The sequence below is a fragment of the Acomys russatus genome, chromosome 26 (genome assembly GCF_903995435.1).
Source record: "Acomys russatus chromosome 26, mAcoRus1.1, whole genome shotgun sequence".
Lineage (NCBI taxonomy): Eukaryota > Metazoa > Chordata > Mammalia > Rodentia > Muridae > Acomys > Acomys russatus.
In genome coordinates, this window is record NC_067162.1 from 26,335,719 (window position 1) to 26,349,325 (window position 13,607).

Consider the following 13,607-nt stretch of genomic DNA (forward strand, 5'->3'; position numbering starts at 1 on the left):
TTTTGTGTGTTTTAAATATACGTTGTTTCAAACCGTGCTATTTTAAACTACAAGGTTTATAACAATTTACTTAGGAAATCTCTGTGCACTTATATAGGTTATGAGAGAAAGTTAACACAGAAATTATGAAATGTCTATTTGTACAACTGAATAAATATTTAGAGTAGACCTATTTATTGACAAACCCTGGGGGAGGGCTGAGTGTGCAGATTCTCTACTTGACATTGTCACATCACCTGGGGGCTTCACCTATCTTCCAACTGAATTTTCCTCTTGAGCAATCACGTAAATGTCCCATTTTCATTCTTGGAGATTTTTCTGGTGATTGCTGTTTTAAACATGGAAAACAGTGTTTCTTTCTTACTACAGTTCACACAAGGTTATTCTAGACTATCCTGTGTATATCTATACACAGGTTTTGAAAAGAAAATTTCCTTTAGTCGACAACAATGACATTCTCTTATTTTGAGCACCAGTGACCTTTCTACTGCCTCTCACATCATTTTAATTTAAAGATATGTTATATGTAAAAGGCCAACTTTAAGTGAGGAGCACTTGAATTTTTTAGTTTATTTGTGTTTGTTGTAATTATTATCATTTTAGGAGACAGGAAGCAACTAACTTACCTAAAACATGCTGCATTCTTAAATACATCGCTCTTTGTTGTCAAATTCATCCAAGATCTATGGAAAGGCAAGAACAAGTGAAGAATAGTTTCAGGTGAAAAACTCTTCTCAAATAATGGAATGTTAGACTGATGGGGTGACATTAGATGAGGTTTGATGTTGTTTAATGTTTGTTTTCTTTATCTCCAGAGCAGACATCATTTTTCTTTCCAATTCTTACCCAACTAAGGCTTATGTGCATTTCTTCCTGTGTCTATGGATCTGCATGTCTGTGTTGATTGGTGAAAGCTAAAAATTTCTTCCTGTGTCTATGGATCTGCATGTCTGTGTTGATTGGTGAAAGCTAAAAATGAGATTGGGGCCAGCTGCAGTTTTTTATGCTGGAGAATTATAGATATATCTGAGAGTATAATTGAGATTGATAAACTGTAGTTTTCAGAATGTTCCTAGACTCAGCCAACTGCATTGGCTGAGGCGGGTTAAAGGAATGCTTTACAAAAACTATGAAGTGTTTAACCGTACTACTATTCATTTCAAGCCCTCACTGGCCTGCCCTCCAAATAGAACTGACTCCTTCCCCACCCATACAGTCAACTGTAGTGAGCTAGTCATCAGCATCCCCATCAGTGAGTGTGTGGCGAAAACAGAATGACTTAGATTTCTTTCTTTCTTTCTTTCTTTTTTTTTTAACTTTCTTATTTCATTTCTTTTTTTGTCTGGAGGAGTGACAAAGCATGACTGACATGGAAGGACTTGGGAAGGGATTGGATCAGATGCATGAAGCAAAACTCCCAGAGAATTAATAAGAATGTTATGTGAAAGAAAAAAGAAAAGAATACTATTTTGGTTATGGGAAGAAATTTCTGGAAGTTAGGAGAACATAATTAACGTGGGCATCTCAGCATAGATGGCACATGCCTGCAACCCTTTCGCCTGAACATGGAAATAGAATGATGAGGAGTTTAAGATAATAGTTATGGGCATAAAAGCACAACTCACGGTCACGAGGAGCTACATGATCTTGTCTACAAAAAGGAAGAGACTACTATATTTACAGCCCTTCTTACATTTACATATTAAAATGCATCCTCATCAACTCTCTGTGACCATATCCAAGGGGATCCTCTTCCTCAAAAATTTACCCCCCCGTGCTTCCAAATGCAGTAGGTTTATTTTACTTGTTGCCTCATGTGTTGCTTATTCCCTTGTAATATTCTTTAGAACAGCACAACAGGGATTTCTTGACTGTTTTTGAATGCGCACAGATTACTTAAGTTAGTCTCGCCATCCAATTTTTAATGATGCAACAAGACCATGAATATAGGCCAAACAGTTTTTAATGGTGAAACCCAGATAAGTGTAAAGGCCAAATTCTTTGTTGTTTTTTTTTACATTGAAAAATAAAATCATTCATATTACATCTCAATTGGTACCAAATCCCATGCATTCTCCTATTCCTCCCTCCCTCCTGATTTCACCCCATTCCCCTTCCCTATGACTGTGGCTGAGTGGGACCTCCCCCCAGATATGATGCTAGGTTCTCAAGTCTCTTCTTGGTAGTCTGCTATCCTTCTTCTGTACCATTGGGCATCCCCATCAAGGGGACATGGGCAAATACGGGGCACCAGAGTTCTTGTGAAAGTCAGTCCCCACTCTCCACTTAACTGTGGAGAATGTCCTGTCCACTGGCTAGATTGGGTAGGGGTTTGATGCTCACTGCATGTATTGCCCTTGGTCAGTGCCATAGTTCGAGTAGAACCCCTGGGCCCAGATCCGCCCATCATAGTGTCCTTCTTGTAAGTTTCTAGGACCTCAGATTCTCCTATTTCCCCATCTCCTATATTTCTCTCTCCTAGAGTCCCAAATAGGATGTCCTCTCCTCTGTCCCATTTTCCTGGTAAGGGATGACTTTCATGGCACATGCCCCTTGGGCTAGTGTTCAGATATAAGTGAGTATATACCATTTGAGTCTCTCTGCCTCTCGGTTAACTCACACATTATGATCATTTCTAGTTCAATGGATTTGTCCACAAATTTCGGGAAGTCCTTGCTTTTAATAGCAAGTGTAAATGTACCACAGTTTCTTTATCCATTCTTCTACTGAGGGACACTTAGGCTGTTTCCATGATCTGGCTATTATGAATAAGGCTGCTATGAACATGGTTGAGCAAAGTTTCTTGTTGTGTGCTGGAGCATCTTCTGGGTATATTCCAAGGAGTGGAATAGCTGGGTCTTGAGGAAGCCCTATTCCCAGTTTTCTGAGATAGCACCAGACAGATTTTCAAAGTGGCTGTAGTAGCCTGCATTCCCACCAGCAATGAAGGAGTGTTCCTCTCTCCCCACATCCTCGCCAGCATCGGTGTCGCTTGAATTTTTGATCTTAGCCATTCTGATGGGTGTAAGATGGAATCTCAGAGTTGTTTTGATTTGCATTTCTCTGATGACTAAAGATGTTAAGCATTTCTTTAAGTGTTTCTCAGCCATTTGATATTCCTCTGTTGAGAATTATCTGCTTAATTCTGAGTCCTATATCTCAATTGGATTATTTGGTAAAGGACAAATTCTATCATCTTTTTTGGTCCATCTGCTCTTTTGAGTGGTATTCAGTGAGAAAAATCTGAGTTTAAATTTATTTCTTTAAATGTCAATTTATCTATTTTCACTTCATTCTAGCTCCTCCATTTTGTCCATTCCTCCTCTCAAACTATGCATTTCATCCTACTTCTAGATAAGTGGCCTGTATGGTAAAAATAATGAATTAGAATAGTCATACTATTCCCAAGATTCTCATTTTTGGTCACTTTTAGAGAGCCTGAGAAGAAATTCACATTGGTTGACCTCAAAAGCAGGTGCACATAAATGCTCTTCTGCCATTCTCAATCTGTCTGTCTATGTTCCTTTATTTTTATGAATAGGAATTGTGACAAGCAGACATCCCAAGTACAAAAGCTCTACCGTCCATATCAAGGCTCATAAAACATCATCAAAGAAGTGGTAATGACCAAGAATGGAATATGTGCAACAACAGCAACAGAAATAATGTGTTCTGGGAGTTGGAGAAATGGCTTGAATTTTAAAGGTGCTTGTTGCTCTTACAGAGGTCAAGAATTCAGTGCCAAGCAACACACTTGGCAGGTCACAACTTCCATTAATTCTAGTTTCTAGTAGCATTTTCCATCATATAGGCACCCTACATGAATAGAGGGAGAAAGGGGAATATTTTAAAATAATAATGTTCCTAGACAAAGCAGAGCCATTGCAGTCAAGAATTTCCTACAGCCTCATGTTTATGTCCTCAAAATGTGTACATAATTGAACCCATCAACATTCCATCTGAGATCATGGGATGTTTTATGAGATCTCCTTCCTCAAGAGACACAGTGAGCAATTAATGCTCACAGGAGGTGTATCTTATTGAGTGGCGTACCCAATTGTAATCAACTAAGTTTTAATAAACTCTATAGAACAGACACAAACGCATCATATGGATACTTGCATGGGGATGTTCTCTTGAGAAGAAAGGTGCCAGTGGGGAAGAAAGAAAATAAGGGAGAATGGGAAATAAAAATTATAAATATAAATATATTCAAACAATAAAGAAGTAGAAAATAAAATTAATTTTCCAACAGTGGCCCTGGAGATGATTCAGTGGCTAAAATGGGTGGTCACCAACCTCAATAACTTGATCTCCATTCCTGCTGCCCACAGAAAAGGATAATTGAAATGGGGCCCATTTGTAGTCTCTCTACTCCTACTGCATGAAGGGAAGTGATAAGAGGAAGTTTGCACTGAATTGAAACCAACTGCCTGGGGCTAGAGTAGCAGGTAGCAGAGCAACCGCAAAATAAGAAGCAAACCCCAGCCTCAGGTAGAAGGAGAGAACTGAATGCAGGAAACTGTTTCTCAGAGTTGTATACGCTGTGTATGTGTGTATGTGTGTGTATGTGTGTGTGTGTGTGTGTGTGTGTGTGTGTGTGTGTGTGTGTGTGTTCCGATGCTGTCTTCTGGACCTGTAGTACCTTAACAGATGTACATGCAAAAACACGCATAACAAATGGGTTAATTAATATTAAAAGATATCCAGTGTATAAAGAACAAAAGTAAAGGAACCCATATCAAGGTAAAGCTCCGTATTGTCCCCATTCTATTAAGGGTTTAATGAGTATTAGCTCTCTGGTATGTACCAGAGTTATTGTTAGAAACAAGATATCCAGACAAAGTTTACCTTGTAATAATCCTGAAGATAGACAGAGGAGAAAATGATTGTTAGAACTCACTTTAAAAGCATTTGGATGGAAAAATAGGACAAAGAGAAGCAGAGGAAGAGGACTGACTCAGATTCTTAAATATTTTGTTAGTTCATCCCAAAAGGGAATGACTCGTGTTAACAAGAATGACTTGGCCACGTATAAAGAGAGGTAGGAAACAGACCTTGCCCCCATCACACCTTTCTCTACAGTTCTAATAATCTCAAAGGAATATTTAATTTTCTTATGCTCTCCTCACTTCCCTCCACCTCCTCCGATATATTTGTCTTCATTTCACAAGATCGTTTCCTAATTAGTCTGCTACGATAAGTAATAAAGTAACTATATCTCAATAATTCTAGTTATAAAATCAAGTAAATTAATAATGACCTTATTTAAAAAAGAAGCCTAGAGTTACTGTTAGAGACTGTTTAAAGTATTGGCTTTGGTCTTATGTATCCCTCATATATGCTTTATTGAAACAGCACAGTTGGGTTGCTCCTGTGACAACTGATTTCTCTGTAGTCAGTGAATAAAAAGGTTTATTCTCTGGTTTTATAAATCCAATGTCCAACATTCCAACTAACTTATGACATTACATTTTATTTCCTACTCTTATGAATGTCATAGGAACTTGATAAACTTGGTAAAGGCATGTATATATGTATGGTTGCCACTCACTACACAGTCTATCAGAAGTCAAAATAGGCATAATAACCATAAAGTACATGTAAATGCTAACATTTCCCTAGAAATCTGATTTCCTACCCTTATATACCATTAAAAATTGGTTATAATATGTCCATTGGAGTCTTAAAGTAGCCTCAGAGTGAGGATAGCATTATTAAAGCAACCTCAATATATTTTAGAGCATTTCATTTCACCTAGTTGTAGGAGTCTACTATAAAGTCTCTTTTTCAGTGTAAACAGTCCTTTTCTCCTCAAATAGCTTGTAAATTTTATAGTATTGCCTGTCTCTACCTCTTGTTAAGCAGGATTTCTTTTGCACTCTGGCTCATTATAATGTAAAACATTAAACTAAGAGTATGTATATAGCTCAGTGGTAGGACATTTGAGCAGCATGCATACGTTACTGTATTCCATCCTTGGCATTGACTCAGAACAAAATAAAATACTAGTGTTCATCTTTATCCAGACACAAGGCAGAACTGATCAGGCAGCTTCTGAGTCCATTCATCTTTATTGCTCTCAGCTCGTACAAGTTCACAATGTAGAGTACAATGACAAAAACGCTAAGAGGTCATAACTGCATATTACACAGCATGCTTGGTTTTGTCTTAAACATAACACAGCATAACCAGGTGATATTTCCTGTGAAAATAATCTAGGGAAACAGCTGAAGCAAGGCACACTCCATGTTGTTGGTTAGGTTGGATTTAGAACCAGTTTTAGCTGACATTAAACTTCACATTTTATTCATTGAAAGAAGTCATTCTCTCAAATTTTATGTATCTATATAACTTAAATAAAGGCACAATCTTTGGCCACTTCAACCAGAAACTTACAAGATTAACATAAAACACAGTGAGTGCTCTGTAAATAACAATCTTCCCTTTTTAAAAAATTTTATTGTTAACTTCCAGAATCCTTGGTGACAAGTAGTAACTTTGGTTATTTCCTACACAGATGTTTATATAATATGACCATTGTGCAGTAACCATCTCATTGAAGAAAAGATTAGTAAGAAAGTAAATAAATAAATAAATAATACAATAATGACAAGTGGAGATATAATTGGGCATTTCTTGAAAGTCTCCTTATTTGCTTTTACTATCTGTGTTTTGTTAGATTTATAGTCTCTTTGGTTTCTTTTGTTGTTGTTGTTTTTTGAGATAGGGTTTCTCTGTGTAGCCTTGGCTGTCCTGGACTTACTTTGTAGACCAGGTTTACCTCAAAGTCACAGTGATCCACCTGCCTCTGCCTCAGGAGTGCTGGGATTAAAGGTGTACTCCACTATGCCCAGCATCTCTTCAATTTTAATGAGACAGACAGGGGACATTTGAGAGAAAAGAGTCTCAGCCATTTGTAGAAAAATAAATCATTGTGGTTTACTTTTGAACCTCTTGTCCTTTCTCACATCCAAGAATGATGCTGCCTCTTGATCTATCTAGTGCTATAGTTGTAGGTAAGCATCATTGCTCAAAATACTAATTTCTACCACTATAAATACAAGCTCATTGTTAAAATACTGTAACATTACATTTTTATAAATTTAAAATTAAGTAAATATTGGGTTATCACACTATATATATATATTCTTAAAATTAATAGATAAGTACAATAAAAACAAAAATGATTGAAATAATCTTTCTAGAAGTCATATAATCAATAGCTAAATGTATGTCAAAAGATACAAAAAAATCAACAAAACCTATCAAAAAAAAAAAGCTTGAGATTTTCTATGGGCTGATGCAGTAATGTCTATGAGGCTTATAGATTAATAGAAACATATGGCATACTATGATGTTCAAAATGCAATCCAAAATGTAAATGTAGAGATATATGAGTTTGGCTCTGAGCCACTGTTCATATTCAAGTATAAACATACACTTATATAGAATGGAACGCAAAGGGATATATGCTAAGCTATTGAATGTGCTTATCTTTGGAGAGAAACAGGGTGTTTGGGGGGATTGAGGCTTTCGATATCCATTATTTATACAACTTAGTATTAAACAATAGTAGCCGCCAAACAAGGTCTGACTATACTTCAAGAAATCTCTCCTATAAGCATGATATGATCAAACATTGTCTTAGTTGAAGGTCTTATTACTGTGATAAAACACCATGGTCAAAAGCAAGTTGGAGAAGAACAAGTTTACTTCACCTTATCCGTTAGAAGTCAGTTGCAGAGAGAAGACACGGGAGGAGCCTGGAGGCAGGAACTAGTCCAGAAGTCCAAAGGAAATGCTAATTATTGACTTTCTTATCTTATCTTGCTCAGTTTGCTTCACTATAGAATTCAAGATGACCACATCAATCACTAATCAAAGACAATATCCCACAGACAATTTTATGGAGGCCTTTTCTCAGTTGAGATTCCCTCTTTCGAGATATGTATAGTTTTGTGTTAAGTTGACGAAATGCAACCAGCAGTGGTATTATATATAAATAGTCATTACACATATGTATTCATTGTGAAAATTTTCTTGTGTCCATCTCCATGGCATACACTTACTTATAAATTTTACTGATGGAATTTACAAAAATCATGACAGATCTATAAGATGAATTACTTGAAGAGAAATCTAATGCTTTAATGTGCTAATGAAAGTGTCAAAAGTAATCAACTTCCTATTACCTCATTTTACATGGGTGAGAACTTAGGCACAATGAGGGAAACTACCTTCCCAACTGCAGAGCAAAAAGACAGCACTTCCTGGGGTCATTTTTCTTGGAATTCAGAGCTGCATTCAATATTTGAGGGCTCATTTTGGCCATGATGCATAATGGGAATTATTAACCTCAGTGCTCCCAGTATTGAGTTATTCTGAAATACAAAGCCATCTGAGATGATTCTAAATAATTAGGAAACAATGAAGTAGGTCTAGACTATTCTCACAGCCTTCGGCTGCTAAGCATCACTGCTACCTTCTCCCTTTGATCTCAGCTGTGAATTTTGAAAGGCAGAAATGATAAACGGCCCTGAAATGCAAACAAAGGCTCCCTTTGTTTGCCTCACAGAATGGGACCATGGTCAAACTGAGCAGTCATCAAGGTAAAATGATATGAAATAAATTTCAGCCACTTTGATGCGGCGTTGGAGGCTAGCATTAGGGAAAGATGACTCTTTCAACTCTCACATAATTGAATGATTATGTCTGTTTGTGAATGAGCTTCCTTAATTGGAAACTGGTAATTTGGCATCCGGACATGAGTGCCTCTAATTCATGATCTTCACTCTGTACAAGAGAAAGAACATTGATCCAAGAGATGAATGGAAAGGGGAGAGCTCCAAAGCAGAAATAATTGGAGCAGAGACAAAGAGCCAGAGAAAAGGTTCCCTCTCATGGAAAAGATGATGACTCAATTTCATAGGAGTGAGTTCATCATCTGGGATTCCAGAGTGGACTATTGTAGTTAAGAGAACAAAAGGGAGAGTATATCATCTCAGAGATGAAACCTGAAGAGGCTTACCCACTCTATCTTTGAGAAGACATAAAAAGAAATAAATCATTGACTCTAGATACTGTTCAATGAAATATGAACTGGAGGTGTTTTATATCAAAATACATGAATGTAGGTGTTATGAATAATTGATACTGTTTGCGGATCTAATTTTCTCCAATTATCTGTGCTAGATAGGTATGTTATTTAGTCTGTTGGCATCCATTGTTTCTAGATTCACTAAACACATAGTGAAGCCACACCCATTACTTTGGAATGAATATGCTAGATTATGAAATTAGAACTGCCCAGAAAAACATTAAATTGTTGTTGGGACACAATTTGCTTTCTGTTTTTAGCTGAGGATAAGATATAATTAGTAATCTCATCATTTTACCAGATCTTAAAAACCAATTTTTCTCCCTAAATCCTCCAACAATTCCTTTTCTGAGGGATTTATATGTCTCTAAATATATTCACAAAAGCCTGATTCATCACTTATAATATTTCTGAGGAATTTATATGTCTCTACAATGTGTCAATAAGAAGCCTAATTCCTCATTTATCATATTTTAATGTTTCAAATATTGAAGATTGAAAGGATCATGCTCATAGTTTTAGCATTTTCTAGAGCTTCATACAGTGTTTTGAGCTTCTGCTCTGCTCCACCAGCTTCTCACTAGTAATGGGATGAGTTACTTTGGAGTCTTACAGATTATTCATGTACCAATTGAAATTTCAATTTTTCCACTATTACAAAGTTTTATTGTATTTGAAAGCAATCTACTATAGAGATCACAGAAGATGTATTAAAATTATTTTTATATATCTTCTTGGAGAACCATATCTTCCTTAAACCAAGGTAACATTGTGGCATAAGTTATCTTTCTTTATGTGTCCTTTTTCCCAATGCCAGGTAACCAAAATCATAACTCTTTGATGAGCTTCACCAGTGCCACAGTGGAACCCTATATGTCCTTAACTTCTTGCTCCATAAGACATCATTGTTAATTTTCTTTCTCTTGACCAGTCTCAATCTCCATATATCCAAATAGTGAGGACATTATATTTTTAAAAAGACAAAGAAACCATCCCTCAAGAAAAAAAAAAAAAAAAAAAAAAAAGACAAGTCATTAGTTTGCTGCCTCATACAAAATTCTCCATTGCTTTAAAGTGAAAATTTTAAATTATAAACAAAATACACCTACCATTTTAACAATTCTGTCTATATTGTCTAGCAAAATAGCAAAATAACTGTATATATCTCTACTAGATAAAGAGGGGTAAATTGTCTTCTACATTGCTTGTGATTTTCATGACACCAAGTAATTCAAGCTGTGTCTTCAAAGACTCTACACTCAGATATAGCAGCCTTCCATTTTCTATTTTATGCATAAAGTCAACTTTGGCCTGATATTATGAATATTTAATATACTTGGAAATTTTGAGTACTCTTCCATTGCTTGAATTTTCAGTAGATGGAGGTAAAAGACTCTTCAAAAGTTTGTCCATGGTTAAATGTATGAACAGCTGTATAGACCCGGCAGGGCCATACTGAGCATCTCATAGGCTTTGCATTCATATCTGAATTCTTCTGAGTAACTGGAACTAGGAAACCTGTGATTGTCTTGTAAATATTACTATTCATTTAAACCTAAGGAGAAAGTTTCCTAGTAAGCATTGTCTCTTACATTAAATGCATGATTGCAAACTCTGTGTAATTTCATGCCTCCACGTCTTTGCCCAGACTGTGCATTTGCCAAGGAAATAAACCTTCATCTTCTCCCACCAGATAAACAAAACTCATCCTTCAAAGCTCATCATAAATGCTGCTTTAATGTATTAAATCATCCTCAAGGGAAGATAATTTGTTGCAATCCCTTTGCTTTTATGGTACCATAGCCACATTTCTAGTTGAATATTTACTATCTATCTACCATCGCAGTGACCTTTGGAGTGTGTTTATGTTTTAGAGGACACAATATGTACTGAATTATGGATCCAGAATCTAGCACAACTCTTTACATGGAGGAAATAACCATTTGTTTCTTCACTTCCACTAAGGCACTGGTTCGACACTGAATGTTTTTGGTGCAAGTCAAAATCCTAACATTTTTGCAAGATTCAGACAATACCTACTTCCTTAGGATATCATTTTTCTAAGACTTTACCTCATGTCTAGGATTAGTATATATGTTTTATTTAATTAAATTCCAATCAATGTTTTAGTGATGTGTTATCATCACTGTTGTTAAAACAATTACTCTGGTCCCAATTTTGTCCCCTTGTAGCATTCCTTTGAAAATGGAATATATACTCTAAAACGTACATGGTTAATTATTATGTTTTGTGGTAGTGAGGATTGAACTAGCATGGTATGCATAATAAGTAAGTGCTTTGCTACTAAGCTATATCCTCAGGCACCTTATATGTTTTCAACGACAAAATTTTAAAGTGACGATAAAGCACATGCAATATATGTTTTGTCAAAACCTACTGCATTTCAGATTCAGAAATTAATTTTTATTAATATCATAATGCAGAAGGATTTGTTGAGGTTGGTAACTTGAAGGAACCTATATTACTCTGTTCTACAACCAACATTTTTACTTCAGTAGCAGTTGGTAATTGACAAAATACTTGTCTATGAAAAATGCCAAGAAATCAAGATACAAGTATTGTATAAAGACTGCGAAGTTACAAAATAACAAAGTATACAGATGTGTGGACACATAGTGTTTAGCTGTGACCTCAACATTGAAGATACACATTAATTTTTTCATGCAGTTTGATAAGTATGCTCAAAATAATTGAAGCTTATAATTACTGTTAAAATTGTAACTTTTTACTTATGTTATTTTGTTATGTGAATAAAGAAATACATATATTACTTTAATTTCCATATTTAGAATGTTGTAGTATGGTGAGCATTTTTACTCCCAGCCACAAACTCCTGGAATAATGACTCATGAGACTTGAAATATATTTATAAATACCTAGGACACTTAGGTAGACTATTCTCTGACTAGTTCATATCTTAAAATAATCCATTTATACTAACCTACATACTGCCAGGTAGCTGCTGTTTACCTCTGCTCAGATACCATGCATCTAACCCCCTCACATCTTGCTGGAGGAATCTCCCAAGCCTGACTTTATCTGCAAATAATTTCTGTCTGGCAGATATCCCATATTCTATTCTACCCTTTCATATAGGCCATAGCTTTTTTTTTTTTTTTTTTTTTTAAATTGACAGACAGTTCATCCATACAGTATAGAAGATATCCTCCAGCTCTGGGGAAAAAAAAAAAGACAAAATAAGGGGTTGGGAATTTAGCTCAGTGGTTGAGCGCTTGCCTAGCAAGCACTAAGTCCTGGGTTTGGTACTCAGCTATGGAAAGAAAAAAAAAAAAAAAAAAAAAAAAAAAAAAAAAAAAAAAAAAAAAAAAAAAAAAAAAAAACCCAACGAGATATTCTCTCTACAATTCTCACTTTTAGCCCAAGAAAAGGCACCATTTCTTTAAACAATAAATTGAATACAATAATAACAATTATGAAAACTATAAGGTATGATATACATTCACAATGTCCAGCCCACAGGTATTTGACAACTATAGAAAAAGTATTCTATTGTCTATTCTATCTTGATGAGTCCATAGTTCTGTACCTAGACCATTTTCTATCATAACTTACTTTGACAAACTAAAAACAACTTAAGTCCTAAAGCATTCAATCTTACTTGTGAAACTATAGCTATCTGGTCTTGTATGACCTTGCAGCAAGGCAACACCAAAGAGAGTCTGCATTTTAAATTTAGTATATAGATCTTGATTTAGTTGTAACTTGACTACACACACACACACACACACACACACACACACACACACACACACACACAATTTAGTCTGAACCTATTGGCCTATAGCTGAAGCCTTTGTATCCATTATCTTAATTGCCTGCCATTTTGTAATTTCCTCAAGTCATTGTGCATTGCTTTCATCTGGAACTACCCCTCTGGGGGTTACGCTAAGTTCCAGATAGAATTCCTGTGAAGGTTCCCTATTTTGATTCAAAGACGTTTCTTTTTCAACATCTATTGTGTGACCCCCCCCCTAATCTAGAATCTAATTTTTAAAATCTCTTCTTTCTCCAAGTCTGCTTTGTTGTGATCTTCCCTAAAGAGGATATTCACAACTGCAATCGTCACTGAACTTTGATTGCTGACAAGTGTAGGAGGAACGAAGCTTGCCTGGATCAGGAACAAGGAACACCTGGCAACACGCATGCGCAGAAGGAGGCCTTTGCCTCGCGTCTGCGGTAGTCCCGCAAGGACACACCTGGGCATGCCCAGGGATTGACGGCCCAGAGACTGCTGACGTCACAATGGAGACCAATGAGGAGAAGCCACAGCAGCACCTCACAGTTTGGGAGCCAATTGGACGCTGGTAGGAGTGTATAAAGGCGTATCCTATTTCGGCAACCAAAGCGTCAGCGTCTGCCTCAAGCCAGACTCCAGGAGTCCGTGTCCTTGACTCCATGCCAGCTCACCCCGGGCCCTCTGTAGTCCTGAGCATGGGTCCCAGCAACATTTGGCACCGAATGTGGT